Source organism: Trichechus manatus, unplaced genomic scaffold (genome assembly GCF_000243295.1).
Source record: "Trichechus manatus latirostris isolate Lorelei unplaced genomic scaffold, TriManLat1.0 scaffold00132, whole genome shotgun sequence".
NCBI classification, from domain to species: domain Eukaryota; kingdom Metazoa; phylum Chordata; class Mammalia; order Sirenia; family Trichechidae; genus Trichechus; species Trichechus manatus.
In genome coordinates this window covers 7,743,440-7,759,079 of record NW_004444068.1, presented here as the reverse complement: position 1 = coordinate 7,759,079, position 15,640 = coordinate 7,743,440, and positions in this window count along the sequence as shown.

The window sequence follows — 15,640 nt, the reverse complement described above, 5'->3', positions numbered from 1 at the left end:
ATTGGAAGAGCGTAGTCAATGTCACTGAACTGTGCATGTAGAAATTTTTGAAATGGTGTATCTTTGGCTATGTGTATTTTCACCAAAAAAAAAAGGTTGAGAAGTTAGAGGGTTGACATGTTGTGGCGTTGTTAACATGTCATAAAACAATATGTGTACTACTGTTTCATGAGAAACTATTTGTTCTGTAAGCCTTCACCTGAAGTACAATAAAAAAAAAAAATGCCAACCAACATCATGATGTACTGGCTACTGGACAGGAATCAAGAATGCAGTTAGAAAGACCTGCACTGGGACGTTAAGGTACCAGAACTTCCCCTCCTTATTAACATTCGAACAATAACTACACTGAAAATGTCATACTTGTCAGATTAGAATATTTCAAACCAGCATGACAACATTTAGTGGGGAAGAAACTATTATTAGGTAAATTTCTTAATTCATATTTCTGAACACCTGAACAAAAATGGCTTTTCGCTCTTTCTCTACTTCTAAGAAACACTCGAAATGTCCTGATTTTACGATGTCTATCCAGTTTTTGCCAAGTGGACAAAATTTTCCCAAAGGAACAGATCCTTCTTGGTTATTTCTCCCAAACCTTTACTATCTGGTTCTTTATAGTGTACTCAGGATGGGGTATCACTCATCAAGTTCAGCGTGTGAAAGCTCAAGGAAGGCTGTGACCCAAGGGTAGCCTCACCTTGCCAAGAATTATAGACTCCTGGCTTCACCCATTCTTCAAAACTGCTTCCTACCCATAGTGCTCTCTCACCTTTCCAAGGAACACCCTACTTGTGTTTCAGCTTCTATTATTAAATTGTTCCTAAAACCCAGCTTACACCAATTGGGGCTTCGTCATCACTAGGAGACCAGCAGACAAACACTAAACGACTTCTTATTGCTTCAGTAACTGGCAATTTTGTGCTCTTTAAAAAGTATACAAATAATCAAGAATTAAATATTTGGATTTACCCCAATAATAAAAAAGACGAAACCCATTGCCGTCAAGTCGATTCTGACTCATAGCGATCCTATAGGACAGAGTAGAACTGTCCCATAGAGTTTCCGAGGCTGTGATCTTTACAGAAACAGACTGCTGTATTTTTCTCCTGCGGAGCAGCTGGTGGGTTCGAACCACTGACCTGTTGGTTAGCAGCTGAGCCCTTAACTACTTCATCACCCTTTATAATGACCTGAACTATTTTTAATGTCAGACAAGAGCCATTTAAATAGGATTAAAAAAATGTGGCTTGGAATATTTTTTACGGATCTTAGTCGATAGCTACATGAAGGGGGGACCACAAGGATCAATGGATTATTTATTTTATGTGGTCAGCAAACTGATTCAAGTAAAATTTTCATTTCTTCCCCAGCTGGTTTTGTCTGGCTTCTCCTTTGTTTCTTGGATGTCTGCTCTTCTTCAACTGTTGATAAAAGGTATACAAACATCATAAACATTAGCTAAAGAAAAACATTAAGAAAATAAATGAGCTAAAACCATAAAAAATTATCTTGTACATTTCAGAGCCAAATTTAATCAACTTTGGGATAGTCTTTGAGAGTATAACATTCATATATTTATCTAGGCAATCTTTCATTCAGCAAATAAATATAGTTTCTCTATACTAGATATTGGGGAAGAAAGTGGATGAATTTTACATAATCTCTGTTCTCAGAAAACTCAGTTTAATGGAGGAAACAGAAGGGACATCAGTTGTTTATTTCTACAAAATAGCCGTGTAATATGTAATCACAAAAACTCAGTGACATAAAGCAATAAGCATGTATTTATTAAAGCAATGAGCTTGCAGATCAGTGATGCAATCTGGACTGTATATAAGTTTTTCTGTACAACATAATAACTATAATAAGGCAGTTATTTTGTACTTGGCTGCACTTGCTCACGTCTGGGGGTCAGCTTGCTGTCAGTTGATCTAGGCTGACTTTGGCTGGTATAATTGTGGCAAAATGGCTGTGCTCTTCACATTGCTCATCCTCCAAGAAGCTAACCCAGGCATGTTGTCAAGGCAATGGAAGAGGCATAAGAGCACAACCAGAAAAGTGCAAGTTGTTTTTGCAGACCCTGTGTCACGATGGGGAATGTCCAAATCAACTCACACAGTCAAACTCAGAATCAAAGTAAAATGAAATAAACTCTGCCTTTTGGTGGAGGGTCCTTAGCATCCCATGGTCAAGGGCACAGATAATAGGGAGAGGTGAAGAACTGAAGCTGTTATTATAATCATTACAGTCTACCACTGAAGAATGAACAAATAATTCTAAATCTAGAGGATAAGTGCTATAATGGAGATGGGAAAAGAGTTCCAGGATAGCTCAAGATCTAATTATTTTCTGCTTTGAATTTTTTGTTGATACCATGTGTTTTCATTAATGGAAGCATGCTGAATCATTCATTGTTGCTGAATTTTTGGTAGGTAGTATGGATTTTTTTTTTTTTTTTTGCCCGCTCCAACCATCCTACCCTGAGTCCTGAGGGAAATATGTCATCCGACTAATTCAACCCTAGGCACCCCCTAGAGTCCACAGGGACACACAGTATCCCACAGAAAAATTTTCAAAATTTCCTTTCTCCTACCAAAAATGCACACACCTCATACAATACCCTGTAGAAACAGAAATTTGTGGCACACGCCTGTTTTTTCAGTTTCAAACAGTCGTAAAGGCTCTTGCCTGTGGCACCATGCACTGTCAGTTGGGAAAACAGCTTCCCTACGAACGTGAGAGGAGGAAAAAGTGGGTGGGCAACCATATATCCCAATAGTAATACTTGAACTGGTTTTAAAAGGCTTCCTATCTAAGATCTAAATGCCTCGGAAGAAAGACAGCATTTCTGAAAGAAAATAGACATGCAGTGACACAGGGACCCAATTAACCATACTGTGTTGGGAACATATAAAGGCTCAGTGTGGCTGGAATTGAGAAACAGAAAAAGAAATTGAGAGAACTATTTTAAGCCTTTTCGAAGGCCATCTAAGGGCCCAAACTAAACTTCCACTAATGGTTCCAGGGAGTTATCCAAAATGCAATAGTGGTTAGTACTGGGAAAATGGCATCATGAAGGCTAGAGCAGGGCTTCCCTGATATGCTGATGATCTCTTCTGCTGCGAGGGATAAATACACTGTCATTTTACCATAAATTTAGAGATTAAGCCCATGGGTTAGGAGGAAAAAGCTGGAGACTATTAGGTGGAGATATTTACATGCCTGATCTCAAAATCCCATGAGCCTACTTCCACTGATGTGACACTCCAAGTCTCACTCCCCACTGCACCTTACTCATTTTTCCCCATATAAGAAGTAAGTTGTCTGGTTAGTAGGTCTAAGAATCTGATGAAGGGTAGCTGAACAATTAAAAGACCACCAGTTTGGCTCAGAAAGCAAGACTGTTTGCAGGTAGTGATTCTAAGGAAGTACATCTGCTCTGCTGATCCAAACTCTTCTTTGAGTGCGCTGTCCCAAAGTCTAGTCTTAAGAAGAGTACTATTAGCAACTCCTTTTTTCTGTATTCGCCAATGAGCTTTATGGGTTAAAAAGCTACTATTTTGACTACCAGCTAGCTTATGTCTTATTTTCAAATGGTTCCAAAGATAAAAAGAGAACAAAGGGGTGCTATATTTTGTTCTTCTAAAATCACAAAAGCAGATCCTCTGTCTTATCTGTTTTAGTGTTCCCCACAGGCACATAGTGAATGCTCAAAAAAATTGTTAAGTGAACAAGAACAGGAATTATTTAACATCAAAATCCAGTCAGTTCTTCGATCTTAGATCTTTGGGTTCCTTTTGAGAAAAGCAGAGTTCCTCTAGTGTCACTAGTCAACATTTTTCTTCTCCACATGTCTGTTCAACTTCTCAAATGCTAATGATCCATGCAACTCTTTTATCTCCCCATTGCACACTCTGTAGCATGGTGACCACAAAGACTTTGTCAAATGCTTTGTCATCCTTTGTAATGACACGGTCTGTATGGATATAAAATGCCACCATCTGTCCTCAGTTTGGGGATTTCACCGAGACAACCAGGGCCCATTTCAATAAAACACTAAACACTTTACCACTCTTAACTGTTGTCTCTGGCAGCTCAGGGGAAGCTTCCTGAATGCTACTCTTTCTCCAAAAAAAAAAAAAAAAAAAGATATTGCATCCCTGTAATTTTTCCAACACTCACTAGTTCTCAATGACTGAAATAATAACTTCCAAATATGTTGAAAAGAACCTTCCCGATAATGACTGAGAATGGTTGGACATAGAATAGAGAGTTGGCAAAGCCAGGTGATGGTTAGATTTGATACAGTAATAAAGAGGAAACCATTGAAGGATTTTGAGCTAGGAAGAAAGGTGAGTGGAGGGTTTGGCAGTCATATAAACATAGTACTCCTGTCTTACTTGCCAATAAACTCAAGCTTGGTCTTTGCTGAGAAATTCTGAATGAGGAGTGTATGTGTTCTGTGTGGACCATTCACTACTTCTAGCCCATAGTTATGATTGGGAAGTTAATCCAAAATGCATATATTAGAGTCAATAGATGAATAAACATTTGTGTGTGTTAGAGGCCACTGAGTCATCTTCGACTCATTGCAACCCTATATATAACAGAACAAAACATTGCCAGGTTCTGTACCATCCTCAGTAATAGTATGTTTGAGCTCATTGTTGCAGCACCTGTGTCAATCCATCTCATTGAGGCTCTTCCTCTTTTTTGCTGATCCTCTGCTTTACCAAGCATTATGTCCTTCTCCAGGGATTGGTCTCTCCTGATAGACATTTAGGAAATGCCAAAAACTGATTCTTCTCTTTTAGTCTAAGTAAGTCTATATAGCTCTCCATAACTGTACATGTGAGGAAAAATCATTGAAAAAGTGAATTGGTGAATACATGTTGAGTAACTGCTATGTGTCTAGGATTCTGTTGTGTATCGTGAAGATGAATGAGACATAGGTACCCATCCTCAAGGAGCTCACAGTCTAGTGGACAGATAAACACCAGCAAGTTCATGGCCATACACAAACTTATCTGAAGTATACATACAATAGATTAAAAGTATCCTTTACTCGTTTTATCTGCATAGAACCCTTATTTCTCAAAATAACATTGTCAGAGGTTATTGAAAAGTGTTTTCTCTGAAGTACCTCAAAGTAGTAACCACCGAATTTCTTGTAGTTTCAAAGCTAAAAGTATTCAGTCATAGATGCATAGAATGTTTGAACTGAAAGCAACCTCAGAGATATTCTTATCCAAGTTCTTCACTCTTTCCAATTAAGAGACAAAGAGCCTGAGAAAAGAGGTGACTTCCCCAAGGTAACGCACCAATTTCTGGAGCTAAAACCACAACCTACTGTCCACAGTCCAAGGGAACTGACAACCTACTACAGTCAATTTCATTGGGCTGTGTATATTTTTAGTGGATATGAATTTATGAGCTAAAGAGTTTGTTTTGGAGTGATTAATATAAACTTCTAAGAAGACATCATAATCCCTATTTTACACATAAGGAAATAGATTCGGGGAGGTTAATTCCCTTGCCCAGAGTCACACAGCTTGTGGGTGGCATAACCAGGAGGGGAACCCAAGTCTTTACAACTTTCACACCATCAGGCAGCCCCACTCTCCACAATGCAGTACCATATTTTTTTGCAAATAACATGCCTACACATATAACGTGAGGAAATGATTAAATTAAGTAAAACAATTCTGGCATAGCATTCCCATGCATATACAAGCATGTCTCGTGACATTAACAGAAGTGAATTTCAACCTCATTCATCTGACCTCCCATATTAGAGGTAAACATATTGTTCTGTTCGTTTTCTTTAATCTCCTGTTTATGTGTATAAAAATAGTACAAAAACGTTACTTTTGATCATAATTGTATAATGCAGGTATAAGCCATGGTCAAAACGTCATGGACTGAGTTGGGTAGTCCCTAGGTAACTGGGAAATAAAGAATCAAAACTGTGCCTGTATTTCTATTAATTTAAGTTGATAATTACAGCGCATTAGTTTAACAGTTGAATGCAAAAACCTTATTGGATTATCTTAAGTGAAACCATTGGGTTATGTTACGTCTGTATTTTTCATAGTTTAATTATATCTTCTTAGTGTCAACTGAAGTCAGCAACATGTAAAAAAATTGGCATAGCATGATTATGAAAATAACGTGGGGGAAGGGGTTGCATGGTTGGCAAACAAAACGTATAACGCGTGTGTTATTTGCAAAAAAGTGTGGTAAATTAACTCAGTGATACACAGCTTTGTCTCTAGGCATGACTTCAAAATAAATCGTTCTTCTCCCCGGAGTCTGAAAAGGCAAACAATTCTCAAAATTTAAATGGAAACGTAAAAGCTACTTTTCCTACCCATGGAACTAAAAAGCCAGGTTTCCTTTCAGGTGTCTTATTTGATCTTCTTAAAAGGGTCTTTCCTGCGGGCCATTAAAACAAGTGCTGTCTGCAGAGCCAGAACACTCCAAGCCTGCAGCAGCAGACTGAGCAAGTGGAGTGTCTTTGTAAACTTTTCACTTCGATTTATTTCACAGGGGCTATAAAAGAGGGCTTTTATCATCACGTTTCTGTGATAAAACAATGAAAAACACAGGCGTGATCTGCAGTGGGGAGTCGAAATGGCCACAGCATGGACCCTGCCAGGCTTGGGCACTGCAGCTGCCATTCACTAACCACTGTTCTTCCTGGAAGACGATAATCCAACAGCAAACCAGACTCCTGGTTCTTCTGAGAGAGCACAGTGGACTGCTCAAAAGCAGGATCTAGGAGTCAGAATATCTTGTATTCAAATCTCAACTTGGTCTCTTCTTACCACTTGTGGTCAATTGCTTACCCTGATCCTCAAATTTCTCATCGGTAAAACTGAAGTAATGACACGTACTTCACAGGGTTGTTGTGAGATTTACATGCTATGTATACACGTAAAGCCATGTAGTACGGTTAGGAGATGCTCACTGACCTAGCTTACTGCTTTTTCATTGACTCTAATAAATAATAGTATGGAATTTCTGAATAGTAATCTATTAAAACTAGACTTCACAAAGTCCTTTTCTATGCATTATAGTATATGCTGTGTACGCTAACCTTTGCGGGTGGAAAGGCAAGAACGGCATCATTCCCATTTGACAGGTAAGGAAGGAGCCTCCAAAATGGTAAACACAGAGGTGTAAGTGACATAATTAGGATTTGACCCCAAATATTTTGTCTCTTACTTGAGTGTTCTTTTCTCTGAACTATGCCAATGTGACATATGTATAGATAGAGGCCAAATCAATATTGCATTTTACTGTAAATAAATTAAATCAAGAATTGGCCAGCTCAGTCTGCCGATCCAAAGAGACCATACTTCCTCATCAGGGTATCTTAAAGTCACAGCCATTATTAGCAAAGCAAGTAGCTATGTAGTTGTCTCCCTTTTATAAATAATTATGAGCCTCTAGACTAAAATGGAAAGCCCGGTGGCATAGTGGTTAAGTGCTAGGGCTGCTAACCAAAGCATCGGCAGTTCAAATCCAGCAGGCGCTCATTGGAAACTATGGGACAGTTCTATTCTGTCCTATGGGGTTGCTATGAGTCAGAATCACTCGATGGCAACGGGTTTGGTTTTTTTTTTTTTTTTTTGGTTTAGACTAAAATGCTTGGTAAAGGGTCAGCAAAAAAGAGGAAGACCCTCAATGAGATGGATTGATACAGTGGCTGCAACAATGGGCTCAAGCATAACAACAATTGTGAAGATGGTACAGGACTGGGCAGTGTTTCATTCTGTTGTACAAAGGGTCGCTATGAGTTGGAACCAACTCAACAGCACCTAACAACAACAACAAAACTAAAATGTCTTACTGCAAAAGTTTTCTAGTCAGTGAAGAGAAAGACAGATTTCTAGCAGAACCACTCAGCAGGATTTATGTTAGTTGTTGTTATTAAATAAAATCAAATCAGTTGCCACTGAGTCAACTCTGACTCATGGCAACCCCATGTGTGTTGAAGTAGACCTGTGCTCCAAGGGTTTTCAAAGGCTGTAATATTTCAGAAGCAGATTGCCAGGCCTTTCTTCTGAGGTGCCTTTGGGTAGATTCGAACCACCAACCTTTTAGTTAGTAGACGAGTACTCAACTGTTTGCCCCACTCAAGGGCTCCTGTTGTTAAGTAACACACTTGATTTTGTGGTGTGTCTGGTACTACCTTGTGAATGGTAGGAGACTTTTAGGTGAAATGGAGACACTCCTGAATTAGGATACAGGATATTTGTGTTCCAGAGCTGGTTCTGTCTCTAACCAACTTTGTGGCCTTGTCAAGTCACTTACTTCCCCTGGACTTTGCTTTCTTCATATGATCTCCATAGGTGCTTTCAAATCCAACATTCTCAGTTTCTTAACTCTATCCTTTATAGACCTTACAAAATACCCCTGAAGGGTGAGGATTACATATGGTTAAACTCCGATAAAACACAGTAGCTACAAGTCCAAAGATTCTGTTCTTATCATATTTAAAAGTACTGTATTTTTGTTTTAAGTGCTATATTATGAAAATAACGTGGGGGAAGGGGTTGCATGGTTAGCAACCCCCATGTAGTGGTAAAAACCCTGAATTTAGAATCAGACATCCTGGGTCCCAGGCCTCATTTTACACTTATTACCTGTGTAGCTGTGGAAAAGTCACTTTATTTTTCTGAGTTTCTTTTTGTTCATCCTTAAGCTGGGAATAATGTCTGTCCTCTTGACTTTTTGTGAGTTGTTGCTGTGAATATCAAACATGTGAATGTTCTTAGTAAATTGCTTTGGGCTGTGGGTATGAATTCCACAAACTCAGGTGTAATAAATGCCACATTCCTTTAGGTTCCTAAATCAAATTTAATCTCTAATCTATAGACTTTTGGGTTGAGAGAAAATTCAATGATCCCCATCATTACTGCGGCTCCTTCTCTTCTGTCCTGCTTCCAGAGTCCTGCAAAGTTCTCAAGAGTCACACACAATTTAGAACATTCATAAAAATGTTACCTAGATAACACCAATTATTTGTTTAAAAAAAAAAAACAAAACAAACAAACCATCCCCCAGCCTACATGGCCCCCAGAGGGCAGGCAGCTCCTTGGCTCCTTGCTGGTTCCAGTACAATGTATTCTTGTGGAAGATCCCACTAGCCCCTCCCCACCACCTTCATTCAGAGGCAAGCCCCCATCCAGTGTGTACACCAAATGGCTTTTGTCCACAGGAAACCCACCTAAGACACCCCTCAGAACATACCTGCCCTCAACACACCCCTATACACCCACTCCAGCCTCTTTCTTATTTCAAGTCCTTGTCCCCTTGTCTACTCTGTCCTATAGGGTTGCTCTGTTTGTCCCCAAAGTTTACCCAGTATAGTGCCGCCTCATCAAGCCTAGGTTTCATCAGCAGTAGCCTTGAGGGGAACAGCAGCTTCTGCCACTCCACCCAAAGGCTCCTGGTGACAAGGAAGACAATTGGAGAGGGGTGTCATCTTGAAATGGGGAGGGAAAAATACCCATAGCGCTAGAACAAACCATAGATGTATTATATATGTGAATAAATCCTCCCAACACCTATTTTCTTATTTATTTTTGTTGTGCATTAACAGCATTTGGCAAGTTCAAATCATCAGAGGCCACTCTCAAAGTCGATGGTTTTGCAAATGTGAAGAAATCTCATGAAAGGTTTGGGCCATATCATTAGAGATTTATATACACCAAATGCCTGGTATTTTGCTTTTAAATTGATCTATCTCCATTCTGGCCATTGCAAAATGAGCCTTTTTCCCCCCATGCTTATCTGACAGAAGTGCTCCTGAACCTCTCTCAGAGTGCAACTTCTGAGTTTGGCAGAGGCCTGCTGGTACGTGACCATCACATCAGGGAACATAATGATGGGCCAAATGTTTGCAATGTCAGTCAAAGCTCAACAATCCATGTGGATTATGTGGCAAATGCTAAACCCCCCTGCCTTCCAGCAAGCTTCTGGGGTGCCACTTCCCCTTCGTTTGGTGTGTGCTTAGAGGATGGGTACACTCTTTGTATCTGTTGGAACCAACCCTCATTATTAAAAGGCAATGGTTTCTGTAATGGTGCACACAGAGAGACTTGTAATGCTCCAGGCCCACAAAGCTACCCACTTTACCTTGGTAAATAGGCATTGTATGGCCACTATCTTTTTAGCAGCCATCCTCAACGGTGACAGGATGACACATGTATGCAGCCAACTTGTTCCAGAAGTATGAGAACTGGCCATCATCTCTGCTCCATGAGAGTGAATGACATTCATTCCCCCTTATTGGAGGCAGGGAGGGCAGAGAACAGAATTAAAAAAAAAAAAAATCTATAAAGCGACCCACTCTGAACAGTTTAACTTCTTGAGATAAGGCTATAAGATAGGCTGAGAGATTCCTTTGCTGCTTTCTCAGCCCCAGCACAGGCCTAACCATTGATGCAGAGCTGCTGTTGCTGGTTAGGTGGTTCAGAGAACAAGCCTCAGGGTGCTGAGATGTGGAAAGATAGACAGCTGGGGTAACTATGTTGGCTGATGGATGGACACTTCGTTTGTTCAGGCTACCGAGTTACTGCCCCATCCCACCCCAGGAGGGATCACTGCTTGGCAGATTTGAAGTGAGAATAAGAAGCCCTCTCTGCCAGAGAGACACACCAAGCGCAAATGTCAGGGGTAGGGCAGCGGTAATGGCTCCAGACATGCACATAACGAAGTGAGCCACTAGGTAACATCTTCAATAACCCTCCACAGGAGATGCACACAGGACACAAAGGAAGATAAAGTTTACAGGACATTTCAAGGATTGTGTCCTCCTACCTCAAAGCTTGTGATTGTGTCATCGAGTCAATTCCGACTCAGTGACCCTGTAGGACACGGTAGAATTGCTCCATAGGATTTCCTAGGCTGTAATCTTTATGGGAGTAGATCATCAGGTCTTTTCTCCCATGGAGCCACTGGTGGGTTCGAACCACCAACATTTCCATTAGCAGCCGAGCACTTTAACCACTGTGTGCCACCAGAGCTCCTTACCCCAAAGCTACAACCAGCTGAAGTCCCCAAATCTGAAGCTACCAGTGTAGCATATACTCTACCCTACACATCAAAGAGTGGAGCCTCACAGAGCCACACTGCAATGCCTGGTGGTCCCTATGCCAATTAACAGGCCAAACAATTTGCTCTGCTCTCTCTGCCTGATGGCCCAAGCAATTCAAAATGACTTCATCAAATTTGCAAATTGATACAACTCATGCATATTCAGGCTATCCTGTAAATACTCGAAACTACAATCATTAAATACACATTACAAAGAAGATTACAAAGATTACAAAGAAGATCCAAAATTACAACTGAAAGATTTTTTGTAACTAATAAATGGAAGTAAGACTTTGAATTTAGATTGTCTTTAAAAATGCTTTCTAAAAGCTTACGTGAATATTTGAGGAAGAAAAAAAAAACAGTTCAACAACCGTGTACTAAGGTCTACTGTTCAAAAGGCATGGCGGTAACTATGGAGACTTCTTGGGTTTTCACATGTGTGATATTTAATACCTTTCACTTGCCCAATTGTCTAAAGGACAAAATCAATAGCTTCATGTCTCACAACTCCTGCTTCAATGCAAACAAACAGCACCACTGTCTACTGACAAAAATACCTTTTCCCTTCCTCTGACTCTGCCATTCAGTCTCATATACATCTCAGGCTTGAGTTACGCCAAACTACTCTTCATTCCCCAATGAGCTGTATTACTTCACCCTTGCGTTGGCAATTTCAACCTTTATCAAGCTCAAAAACAAATTTAAAATGCAAATTCTGGGTTCCATTTCTAGAGATTGTAATTAAGTAGCTCAGGGGTGGGTCCAGGAATCTGTACATTTGTAAGCATATCAGTTTGCTCTGCTGGAGGAGGTCCAAGGATCACGTTTTGAGAAATACTGGCTTAGGCCTTTTGCATCTGATCTTTCCTTGCTCTGAAATGCCATTTCCTTTCTCCTCAACCACAAAATTCCTGCTTATTCCCCCAGGCCCAGATCATATTTAACCTTCTTCCCCTTCTGGCCAGAATAAATTGCTTCTTTCTCTGTCCTCCTGAAGTACAGAGTACATACCACTTTTGCCAAATTTATCACAATATTCTGTTGTATTTATTAGGTAAGTGTCTATATTCTCGGATAGATTACAAGTCACATGTGGACTGCAACTATGCAACATAGGTGCTCAATAAATGTTTGATTCATAAATGAAAAATGATCTTTGATGATAAGGTTTGCTCTCCTTGAATGATCTCCACTTCCATTTTTGTCCAAACCCCTAAAATTCTCAATTCCAGGTCAATATTACTTCTTTCATAAATTCTCTTCACTCATTATGTAAAAAGCAATTACCAAAAAGAACAAGAGAAAAGTTATTCATCCATACATATCCTTTCATTCCTCCAATCAAATTGATTATGCTTAAATGTAAAGACCGTTTGTCTTCTCCTTCTTTATAGGCTGAGATTAACATAGTTCCTGTGCATTTCAGCTTAACTTGTTGATTGATAAATGAACAAGCAAATGAATAAACAAATAATGAGGAATAAACAAAATGGTGTACTGGTAGTGTTCTTGCAGGCTGTTAGGATAAATTAAAATTGACTGAAATATTACTGATTGTGTGAACAAGGTAAGCCAATTTCTTTAAATTCCTAAGTTGTTTTTATTCCTGCCAATGTATTTAATTTGTAAAGGGAAGGGACAGAGATTTACCACCCAAGAAGTTCCTTTCCTATATAAAAGACATATTTAATGTTCTTACATTTTAAAATTTTATTTCAACAGAGCCATTTTCTTTACCTCTATGTATTATCTTAAATTGGGAAAACCATTCATATGTTTCATGTATCTTCAATGACTATGAGATTTTCAAATAAAGTGCCAGTAGGTAAATAGATGGGAAAGTATCTGAAAGAAACAGTTGTCTTTGGTAATCAGCATACAGTCGGTTGGCAATGGAGTGCAGTCAAAGTTTTAGTAGAAGAAGGCATAAATACTAAACATGTAATCAAGAAGTTACTTACTATCAAAATAGCATTGTGGGAACTATTCCAAATGTACAACAGGCAGATGCCCATCAGCATGGTGGCTACTGGAAACAGCAGCAGAGGCAACCATACCATTGTGCAGTGTTCAATGATGACTGCAGATTGCTTGGAGTAAAGGCTTCATGCAGCTCTCTAAATGTCTGAGCTCCAAAGAGCTAAACTGTGCTAACTACAGGTACCATGGCCACTGCAGCTAACCAGAGGTCTGTGTCACCTCAGGAAGCCTGGGTACACTGTTTGAAAGACTTTCTGTTCTCCTATAGCCTGTTAGCTATTCTCACATGCAGGGAGAGAATCTCCCCTAGTTACAGGTTTATATTCCCGTCCTGTGACCAATCACACTCCAGGAACTAGCTAAACCAGGACCAGCGGGCAGTTTGCTCCTGGGCTTTTATTCTAATGATGTGACAGCAGGAAATTAAGCATGCAGGTGAATATTTACAGGAACTGTCCAGAGCCCTTTTATATTCTGTAAAAGAAGTCTGCATCATCACGCCATTCTTGAAAGCACAGGAAAATAGATAACAGCTAAATCAGGAATTGCCAAACCCAAGCAATTGTCAGGAATTAAATGGTGGTGCTAAAAACAAGTAATAATTGAAATGCACACAACCCTCTAAAGCCATGTTAAAAACTTCATGACGTTGCAGAGCTTTCCTGAGTCGCCTGTATAGCAGCAGGATTGAAGAGGCTGCACTAGTAAAAATGTTAACCAGAGAGTTTGTCTTGTACCTCATTACCTGGAAATACCATTGGGGGTTTTACACTCTTCTGAATAACTATTTACAGCATCACACCCTGACCTAGAGCATTACTGTTCCATTAATACGCACCATTCAGGGAAATAGGAATAACAAAATGTAAGGTTAGAATAAGCATGAAATGCATTGGGGTCTAAAAAAAGATATGTAGGAAACTGCTGGTGTGTTTAAAACTGAAGATGAGCTATTTATTCACATTAAAACAGGAAATCTGCTCCCAGAGATAGCAATAGTGGCTTTATATTATTCCAGTATTACCTAATCTTTCCTAAGATCTCTAGGATTTTAAAAAGACATCCCATATCTAGAAAGAACTCACTATTTAAAAAAGATTTTAATTATTTAAAAAGATACTAGAAATGCAAAGTCACCACTGCATAAATATTGGAGTTAAACAGAAACCAAAAATCTGCAGCACTAACAAATGAAGAAATGAGATGCTCAGACCAAGAAAGGGATATGAACAAAAGAAAGGTCTTGGATGAGCTGAGTGACAAGAAAGTCTTTTCTAGAAGTAAGCCACTGGTTGAAGAACCATAGGCTTTGGACTCAGATATATTTCAGTTTGAATCCCACCTGCAGCACTTATATAACTTTTGCAAGTTTTTAACCTGAGTCTCACTTTCTTCATCTGTAGGTGGATTTGTACAGAAAATATCTTTATATTTCTGTATAGTTAGGGTTTTCTGAGTACATTTTACAGAAACTTGGGACTTGGGCTAAAAGCAAGGGTAATTTATGATAGACAAAACTCCAGAAATATTTACTTCTCAGAAATACGTGTTTATGTCTCAAGACAGACTGAGCCCTGGGACCATGGAAACATCCCTGGGTTGTAAAGATGGAAACAATGGTTATCTTTCACTTCAAGAGATTTATTTACATTCCAAAGAATTAGAGTAAGAACTCAACAAGCAGCAAAGGTTTTCTCTCTCTTTTCAGGTGGGGAGGGAGGCAGCACGTATATAAGAACCCAGAATCATTTTTGGGGATTCTTCATCTACAATACAGAATATGCATGTGTAAGTTTATTCACCTGGCTCTCATTATGTTGCTCTGGGGATAAGAATTGAGGCACAGGGAATCACATGGTTGTATTCGCTGTAAAGTAAATAATAATGAATTCACTTTGTTCCAGAAAACTTGTGTATGCATTCAGGATAATATCAATAAAGATAAATATTAAAAACAGCATTGTTCTCAGTTTTGGAGTGGGAGGTTACAGACAAGTCAGGGAAACAGACTTGAATGATCTATATGGTGGTAATGGATTAGAGTTGAAGACAACAGTAAGAATGCATGGCTAACTTAATATAGATATAGATGGTGACATATAGAAATATTTATAAATATGTATATATATACAGGTTAGTATACATACAAATATTTTTTTGCTCTGTCATCTGAGAGTGTCTGAAAGAAATAACACCCCAGCAGCAATGAACACACCTAACACCCAAATCTTGGTTTCTAATGCCACTGTCCATCACAAGGGACAAAAGCTTGTTGGAGATATATATACATATGAGAAATATGTATATATATGAGATATATATATATAGAGAGAGAGATGGCTAAAAACTAAGGGCAATCAGAAATCAAAAGCAATATATATATATATATAGAGAGAGAGAGAGATGGGTTTATGTCAAAGGGACACAGGAGCCAACTGAAAGAGCTCACAAACGACAAAAGCTTGTTGGAGATATATATACATATGAGAAATATGTATATATATGAGATATATATATAGAGAGAGAGAGATGGCTAAAAACTAAGGGC